The 10,356-nt window shown below is 36.2% G+C and overlaps 1 protein-coding gene across 2 annotated transcripts in view; it reads right to left on the reverse strand.

The window, feature by feature from the left end:
- The window catches only part of taok1b (TAO kinase 1b), a 31,460-nt gene that overhangs the window by 18,664 nt on the left and 2,440 nt on the right, over positions 1 to 10,356 (reverse strand). The window contains exon 2 of one of the 2 annotated variants that reach the window (XM_026195753.1): positions 10,232 to 10,309. The gene's annotated coding sequence lies outside the window, so the exon portion shown is untranslated. Of the gene's footprint in view, positions 1 to 10,231; positions 10,315 to 10,356 lie in introns of both variants that reach the window. The other variant, XM_026195752.1, reaches the window with a different exon arrangement.

Genomic DNA, 10,356 nt, shown 5'->3' on the forward strand with positions numbered 1-10,356 from the left:
AACTTTTTCAAATTTCCAGAACTTTCGGGGGCGGGACTTGGGCGCTAAACATGCTGATTGGTTGAGTTCACGCAGCATTGGTTGAGTTCAACCACCATTTATTCGGATCAACATTTTCAAAATATTACTGTTATTGTGTCATGAAATGTTATTTTAAAAGTATTTCAGGTGATAATGTAGTTGTTTAAAACTCAAATCTTTATAAAGACAGCGCCTATTTAAAAATGTGTTTTGCCGATCTCAGAGACGGTCAGCTCCACGCAATCAGCGAGCGCTCAGTGATCATCTATCCGCCGAGAAGCAGCCTCACCTCGGCTAGACCTTCTGATATGTGCCGCTGTCTATTTAGTGGTTAAACATAAAATATAATTCAGCTGCGGGGTAAATCTAACAGGTTTTCTTTGGTCTGTATTCAATTTATCTATATGTTAGATTTTGCAGATATGCAGATTTTCCTCGCGCTTTGGACTTTGAACCCTGGCACCACGAGCATTGTTGAATTGGAAGCAATCCAATTCAACAAAAGAGCAATGCATAGCAAGAGCCTTTTAAATCATATAATAAATAAAAAGAATACAGATAGAAAAGAAAAAGAATAGAGCAAGATAGTGTAGAGATATTTTTTGCTTTTGTTAATTGTATAATAAATGAAAAGAAAACAGAATACAAAAAGAAAAGAAAGCTAGTTCGGTTTTTTCCTTTTTTTAAGAAAAAAAGCAGCTCTGTCTTGGCAAGGTTGAGCTGAAGATGATGGTCCTTCATCCAACAAGAAATGTCTGTTAGACAAACTGAGATGCGAGCAGCTATCAGCGGATCATCAGGATGGAATGAGAGATAGAGTTGAGTGTAATCAGCATAGCAGTTGTATGAAAAGGCATGTTTCTGAATGACAGAACCTAATGATGACCATACTGACAGATATTACTGAATTCACGACAAATACATCAAACTTAATGCATTTTTTTCACATAGAAACGTATTTGACAGTAAAGCACTGTTTTTAGGATAGACTGCTGGAAAGTTATCCTAATAATTATAATTTCCTCACCCTCATGTCGTTCCAAGTTACTTTCTTCTGTTGAACACAAAAGATTTTGTAGAATGTTGATTTCTAGTGTATGGACAAAAGTTTCTAAAATTTCCAAATTATGTTCCACAGAACAAAAGAAATTCTTACATGTTTGGAATGACAAGATGTTGAGTAAATTATGACAATTTTCATTTTTGGGTTTATCTCCCTTTAAGAACTTTTTTTTTTATGTATGTATTGATGTTTTGTGCAGACATTTACATTTTACATATACAAAATTTGTACAAATTTGTTATCCACAATTCTGCTTTTCTCCATCCCAATCCCCCATCTCCTTCACCCCTAGTATCCCAGCCACATAACAGAAACAAATGCAAATAACAATAATACTGTAAGTATAGCTATTAAATGATACAGTAAATGTACAAAGGAAAAATAAATAAATACAAATATAAATCAAAAAAAAAAAAAACGTAATACTCTTCTGCATTTTCAAGTGACAGATCAATAGTATCAATATAATTCAACAAATGGTTCCATGTTTTATAAAAGGTTTTTCCAGCTTTAAACATAAAATAATTTATTTTATCCATCTCCATATGAAGGAGGGGATGCATGTTTCCACTTAAGGAGAATAAGCCTCCTAACCAATAGCGTGGTAAAAGCAATAGCACATTGTATTGTTGAAGGCAAATTTGGCTTAAAAGAAATTCCAAACAGAGCTGCAAAAGGGTTTGGAGTGGCTGATATGTTAAAGGTTTTTTCAAAAGTAACAAATATTTTAGACCAAAACTCGTGTGATTTGCAGGAGATTGTCTGCACCTACTGCAAGTGTTACTTCTGTCTGGGTATATTTTGGTTAATCTAGTGTTAGTGTAGTGTGCTCTGTGTAGAATCTTGCATTGCATCAAACTGTGTCTGGCACATATAGAACAAGAATGTACTAAATCAAGTAAATAATCCCACTCTATTTCACTTATAGTCAACCCCAGCTCTTGTTTCACAGTATTCTTGAGTGATTCAGAGGGGTTAGAATTCTATTGATTCATAAATTACAGAGATTAGCCCTCTTCTATCTGGACTAAGAGAAAGAATGGTATCCATTTTTTAATCTGAAGGAAGATTGAGGAAGAACTGAGGAGAAACAAAATGTTTTTGTACAAAATGTCTGATCTGAAAGAAGCTAAAAAGATGGGTTTTAGGAAGATTAAACTTTTCTGACAATTCTGAAAATGAAAAAAATATATCTTTATCATACAAGTCCTTGACAATCCTAAAACCCCTAGAAGACCAGTCATGAAAAACTGGATCAGAACATGATGGTAAAAAAGATACACTGTTGACTATAGGTACAAGAGCTGACAGTCTGATTAATCCAAAATGCTTCCTAAAATGAACCCATATTTTAAGAGTATTGGTCACCACTAAACTGTCTGAGACATATTTACTATTTATAGGAAGCTGAGAGCAAATCATTGAATGAAGGGAAAATTTTGAGAATGACAATTCTATTTGGGACCACATAGGTTTTTCACAAACTCTTGAAGTGTTGGTTCAATACAAAATCTTAGTAATATTACAGTCCCAGTAATATTGTTGAAAATTTGGTAAGGCAAGGCCCCCTTTCGACTTTGGAAGTTCTAGAACCTTTCTTATCCATGAATTTTTGCCGCCCCACAGAAAAGTTTTAGTTTTCTGATTCTAAGTAACAAAAAAGACTTGTTAATATAAATGGGTATATGTTGAAAGAGATATAAGAATTTGGGTAAAATCGTAGTGTTAACCAATTTAATACAGCCAATTAGTGATACTGGAAGAGATTACCACCTTCTTTATAAGCATCTAGCAGGGAATTAATTTTTTTTCTGAAAATAACTGACTGATTTAGTAATGAATACACCTAAATATCCGAATCCTTCCTAAGCCCACTTAAAGCAAAAAGGATATTGAGAAAGTGTCTCAGCTGCTAAATTGATTGGGAACAGCTTGCTATTTTATAGATTCAATTTGTAACCATAAAATTTGCCAAACAAATAAAAGATTTGTAGGATTTGTGGCAATGATGAAGTGGGGTTAGTTACATATAAAAGAAGGTCATCTGCATAGAAAGACAGTTTATAAGAGGTTCCAAACAGGGTAATGCCTTCAAACTTTTCCTCACTCTGCAGCCAAATAGCTAATGGCTCTATAGCCAATGCAAATAATAGAGGTGAAAGGGGGCAACACCTTGGTGAGTTCCTTGATGAAGGGGAAAAGTTTTAGAATGTGTTGCATTGGTGTGCACAGATGCTACAGGGGAAGAATATAATAATCAAAATCCATGCTATAAAATTTGAGCTTAAACCAAATTTATTTTAAATGAAAAACAAATACTCAACCCTATCGAATGCCTTTTCGGCATTGAGGGACAATATAGCCTCTGCTGTGTCAGAACTTGAAGAAAGGATGGTATTAAAAAACTTCTGGTGTTATAAAAAGAGTGCCCACCAGCCATGAAGCCTGTCTTGTCAGAAGTAATAACAGCAGGCAAAGTTTGCTGAAGGCAAAGGGCAAGGATCTTAAATACAATTTTAAAATTCACATTTAACAAAGAAATGCAATGGATATTTATCTTTCTTTTGCAAAAATGAAATGGATGCCTCAGACATGGTTTTTGGGAGCAGCCCTGAAAGAAAGGCCTCATCTTTCTAGTATTGGGGCTAGAACAGAAGAGAAAGTCTTAAAAATTCAAAGGTAAAGCCATCAGGGCCAGAAGATTTACTATTTTGAAGTGAACAAATTGCCTCTTGTACTTCTGTGATAGAGACCAGCCTGCCCAAATCATTTGTGGATCCATCATTTACACAGGGAATATTAGTTGATCAAAGGGGTTAGGGGCATTCTGAGGAATAAAGATCGGAGTAATATTTTGAAAAAAAATGTCACCCTTGGGAGATTTGATTTTGGAGATCAGTCTAGATGTGTGGACAGTTCAAGACTGAAAAGCTACTGCCAAACCAACAGGGGCAAGGTTTATGCTGGAAGCACAGCTTTTCCAAATGTAAACATCTAAAATGAATAAATAATAATATTGAATAATATAATTTTTTTTTTCACAAATTCTGTGTTGTGGATTTTCTAGTAATTAAATGAATATGGCATAATATTCACAGACACAGTCAATATGTACTGACCTGTTTTTGTTTTTTTTTATTCATCAAAAATAAGACCAATTCCATGCAATTCTGTATTATTTAGTAAATTCCTTTTTTATGACTGGATTCTGCAATTTTGTCCATGTTTTCTGCTACGTTACTGACTGTACTTACTTACAGACTATGCGTGCCTGTGCCGCAACAGGACGCGACAATGCAACCATTGAAAATACTTAGAATTTTGTGTCAGCATGTCATAAATAGAATGAGGCATCAGTTTACAGCATCCAGTGTACACAACATCACTAATTATAATGGGTTCTATTCTACACCAGACGCGAGCGACGCAGCGCGAGAAAATACAGTAGAAATCTATTGTATTTTGGTGTACTGCGCAATGTGATTTTGTTGTACTGTGAGTTCTGCCTCAAATACTGTACATTATTGTAGGATACTGAATACTGTCGCATCCAGTGAAGAAGTCTTTAGTGGATGTGACGCGGCACAACACTACAACTGTAGCGTCCGGTGTAGACACGGTGTAAGGAGAGATGACTGAGGAAGATGGCAAATGATTTGCAGACCCTCAGTAACACTAACAAACATATAATCTTGTAAACATGTGACATCACATCTCACACACGGACAAGTGTGACATCACATCTCACACACTTCAAGGCACTTTGAATGGAACATATACGTTTGCTTTGAATTGGATTAATGGCGGAATATCCTGTAATGTCCACTTCGCAGGGCACTTATTAGAATAGAACAAACACTGAAATCAAGAACCGCTGGTATAAATAGACTATGTGCGATACTGAAAACTAAAAAGTGATCGTGCATAAAGGTGGGGGGGGGGGGTCATGATGCCGGTGCAACATTGTGATGGCATCGTCTATTGGCTCAACTCTACAGTCAATACATTATGTGTGTACTCGGTAATGATTATCCCATCTGAGTCAAAGGTTGCTATGTCAGGCAGATCAGGAAAATTTTGGGGTGGGGGGGAAGAGTCATCCTACAAGTAACAGTTAACCTCATAAGAAAAAGTAAGGCTATTTTAGCCTAAAAAGCACATTTGATCATGTTGCAATTGGCTGAAAGCAAAAAGCCAATATTTCACATAAATCCCAATATTTCCATGTACAGTAATCAGATCAAACTAACAAACCCCACAGGGCAAAATCTTGCCTCACAAGGTTGAGTAAGCTTAATTAACTGTGTTGACTTCATTGAATGATTCGGTTCATGAAAAACTTCAAACACTATCAACCTATTCCACACAGAAAACATGTAGCCTCTGAGAAAAATTGCTGAATTACTCACTACTGATGCTCCTCTGGGACCAAACAGAAACAGCTCAGCATTCATTAGGCTAAGGGGAATGGTGTTACGCACCAGAGAATATTTCTAATGTACAATATTGATCTTAACACTGTATGTTTGCACTCCAACTTCCCAAAACTGCGTACATTAGAATTAAAATTACTGGTTTATCCATTTATAGATACTGTCATTAACAAACTATACTTAAGTGGTAATTTGAAGAACTGCTTTTCAGATGAGATCTAGATGGAAGTGAAAATGATAGTAACTAAAGAAGGTCAGCACAATATATCGTAAAAAACGTTGCATGGCATGCTGGATGGCAGAAAACTAACTGAATTCAGTAAAGGAAACAAATCTATATATTTACTGTGGTTAAGAGGAATGTTCACCCAAAAATGAAAATTGTATGTGTATCCTTTTACCCCCAGAATGTAGGTGACTTTGTTTATCCTGGGGGTAAACAGATAAACATCAAATTTTCATTTCTGTGTGAACTATCCCTTTAACTAGCAGTCAATGCTCTTTCTTAACTAGGGCCTGGGTCTCGCATAAGCAACATTTTGTTGCGGTTCAGGCCTCTACATTACAGAAGCTCCGCAAGACAGTCTGAGACACAGACTAGTAACTCCAGTGTGACACATAGACAGGAACTTGGCCATAATCTCTCCAGTCAGTCTCTGTGGGAATTCCCTTCAACAATCTTGAAAAAATGAGTGAGCGCGATCTGTTGGGCCTTAATCTCTCGATAAGCAGTGTGATTAAAAGTTTCGATTTGCCTTAACCTCTGTGAAGAATTCACACTACGATTAAATCGCTGTCACATAACACACTGTAACTTTCTCAAGAGGACACAGGCAGGGGACAGCAGACATAAAGAGCATATTTCATAAATCCTTTTGGCCAATTGTCAAAACAACAACTAGGACAGAAACATTTTTTTGGAGCATATCATTTACTCTGAGGACATGTTAATGCCGAATGATTGCAAGCACACTGACATTCTGACAGACAGCACAAACAGGAAATGTATAAATTAGAGATTATCCATCACATCTAGCCTACCTTGAGTTACAGACACAAAAAGAACTCGACTGACAAACACTGACAACATTACACTTCCAGGGAGTGTATAACTGCTGAATGACACAATGTTCATGAGTTTGTGCCAGCAAGTTATGAAATAGTTAAAATTAATTTGTCTGTTGTTCTGTTTAAAAACCAAGCAAAGATAAGAAGGAATTTTGCTGAAACAATAAAAAATAACTCCAAAAGAATAAAAAAAATAAATAAGGGTGAAATCAAGCAGAGTTCAAGTTAATTTTTTGCCATTCCTGTGTGTACCATTGGCATTCAAATCACAGAGGTATTTTAACCATCCATGGTATTCCAACTCATCTTATACATGCTTGGATTAATTCTTTAAAAGAATAGTTTGTTATTTAAGTCATTCCAAACATCCTTCCTCATGTCATGTAGGAGAAAAGCTGCAGAAACAGCTACTTCCAATCAACGCCAGTTTAGTGACCATGACTGACATGACAAGCTCCAAAAGCAAAGTTCATACAACTTGTGCAGTACAGTCATATTTTTATTTCCAGTCTTTTTAATTGCCATTTTGTCAGGACAGCATGAAATACACTTACGTTAAATTGGTCAACAAACGACCAAATATCCATGACATGTCAGTCCCCAAACCTTAACCATCTCTACCCAGGGAGAAATACATACATTCTTTATATTGTCATGTACAATTCAATATATTATTGGTGATTTCAATCAAATTCACATGAACAAATCTTTACAGACAGACAATGTTGTCAAAATCTCTTTGTCACTTATTGGCCAAAGAAAAGATTTTCTCATCTGGTGATGTCACGATGAAGCTGCTTTCAAGAGTTAAAGAAATACCAGACAACACCAGACGTGTTCTTTCCAGCTTGTCTGTGCAAAAAAGCATGACTGTCCTTCACTGGAAGTCTCCTGTATTGATCGAGATCTCTGCTGTTGAAACTGTTCACATGACAGAAGGTTCCTCATTCCTGGTACAGGTTTTCAGTTCGATTCTCTAAAGGTGACATTCTCACACACTAATCAAGTTTCCACCTTCTAGACAAATCGTTAGTTGGGGTTTTAATGCCATACCAGATTCCTTGGCTATTTTCATGGTGATAAACAAATTCAAATGGCATAAAAGAACCATAAACCCTTAATAGGATTTGTACATTTTAAGATAAAAATTCAGAGTTGACTCATAAAAAAAAAAAAAAATAGGTAATTAGACCAGCACAATTCAATAAAAAATATTGTTGCTGGATTCTATTATGAAAAGCATATTAGTGGATGGATCTTCTTTCGATCGCAAAAACATGCGTGTCATATACATAGTGTTGAATGGATAATGTAGACCCAGCAATCATTGGTGACTTCTCCATACAGTACAGTTCATTTTACGCAGTTTGTTGTTGGTAAACAAACTCATTTTGCTAATGACTAGTTTTAAGATCTGAGACTAGATAAATAAAACCACCCACCCATAGCATTTCAGAATAGCCTGTGTGAGGTTGTTTTAAACATGCTGTGCACGCCATACAAGGACGTTTATTTATGTACATTCAACGCAAAATGGTTAGATAGAGTAAATCGAATCACACCGAGATCAATCTCATAAATGACTATCATGCTCCCAGTCCCATTAGTTCTGTGTACAAAAGCAGTGCTGCAGACATAGGCTGATATAGGCATGCATTATTATCTTCACTTGACATGAAGCAAAATATTTGCAGCTCTGATTGGCTATTAATCTTGGAAATATTAGCCAAGGAAGGGTGGCTTCTGTTTTTATTACCAAGATAAATAACCAAAAATGAGTCTACTCAACACACTCCGAGTTTCAGAGTAACTGTCACAATATTAAAAGACAAAAGGAATAGCATGCATCATCAACAATACAAAGCTGAAAAAGAGGCCATTACAGACATCATCAACATTTAGAAATTGCAATCAAGGGCAACGAAAAAGAGAACTGATGAACAGTTCAAGCAAAAAGTGATTTATAATGTGTGATCTAGAGTATTGAGTAGAGAAGTGTTGCTTGCTCATGCCTTTGCAATAACTAGATTGGATGGTAGCCTACAGCGATCCAGCCCACTTAAATATTATTGAATGTGCCATTATTAATCATTATAATTCATATGACAATAGGTTGAAAATGTGTGCCTGAAAGCCTAAACCGATTACATTTATCAATAATGTATGACCATTGTATATCACTATACAATATAATAATAGCAGGATGCTTTTCATATGCATAATTAAATGTAACTTGGTCTATAAAGTGTAAAATATGTAATAACTGCTCCTATAATGAAGGTGTAAAATTACACCAAAATGAATCACACCCTATTGTGATTTCACCACAAAAGGTAAACAACAGAGGAATAAAGTCAATTTTAGGTGCACAAAATTTGGCTCCAAAATGTTAAGTCGTCACATCATTAGAAAAAAAAACTACGAATTTAAATGTACATCTTAAGCAATATGCATATTACAAAGGCTTGCAACAAGACAGAAAAACAAGCACGTGTCCTTTGTTAAAAGATACAACTACAAAATAAATATTTATCATTCAGGATAAGATCTCAAGACATTTTAACATGCAAACGGTTGCCAAACTCCATATAAGCACAGTGAATCTGGTATGCACACCAATAGATCCACATTAATAAAGAATGGGAAGAGCAGCGCAGTCTCGATAGGCGATCAATATTCAGGCTCAGCTTCTTTCAGCAATGAGACGATGCTGCTTGGAAGTGATCTATTAAATAGCGATTACTAAGCTAATAAGTGAACTGTATTGTCCCTAGGCCAGGTGACCATCATGAATTATGCTTTAAATAGGTATGGAGAAGAGTACAAGGGCTGCTGGCCAGTCCAGTGTGTGTTACGCAATGTAAACACTCTTGCTATGAGGAATGCGGCGCGCGTCACCGAATGCAGCTCACAACAAGGGAATACCCAGCTCGATAAACCAGGGCTTTAATCAGCTGATTACTTCGCATAACAGAGCTGTGGATAGTTAATTTATATAATGAGGACTGTAATAATTACTAGGCCCTTAAAATGCTTGTTTTTGTTTAGTTAACAAAGCCTGCTGTTGAAAACAGTGCAGTGAAACTGGGAGGGAGTGCCATTGCAATAATATGCCATAAGCCTACTGGACGTTGTTGTAAAAACAATGTGGTTAGTTGATATTTATACTATATAGTTTTCATTCACCTCTTGGTTTAATCCATCAAAGCAGGGAACAACCTTGCAAAGTTTAAACATTTTGATATTTATATAAACACTTGCAGTCCATTCGACACTCATGAATGTCAAAGTAAATTTACCAATATAAACCAACCAATATCACCCTAAGCCAAGTTTGTCAATTCTACATGCTGGCACAAACAAAATTACGCTTAACGTAATTAACGCTGAAGTCTCAAACATTAGTGACAGCTATTCGAGAACGTTTTAAGTATGTGGGCTGTCTGTTTCACAAGATTAAACACCGTCAAAAGTTGTAGACCAAACCCAAGCAATATTATCCATATATTGATCGGAGCAGTTAGTGGAATGATAGCCAACTTCCTGCGACGACAAAATACTGACACAACCGCAGCGAGACGTCAGTAAGGTCCTGACAAGAACAGATAAACGGCTCGTTTGAGGGTGTAACGTTAGTTGAACTCACCCGTCCACCAGGCCAGGTTTGAGCGGACTCCAGAAGAAAACCTCAGCGTGCTATTGTGGCTAACTTAGCCCACACCAGCTATTCTGGGAGGAACAGTTAAGTTAGTGAGAATTCAGGAGAAATGT

This window comes from Carassius auratus, chromosome 21, assembly GCF_003368295.1.
Source record: "Carassius auratus strain Wakin chromosome 21, ASM336829v1, whole genome shotgun sequence".
Lineage (NCBI taxonomy): Eukaryota > Metazoa > Chordata > Actinopteri > Cypriniformes > Cyprinidae > Carassius > Carassius auratus.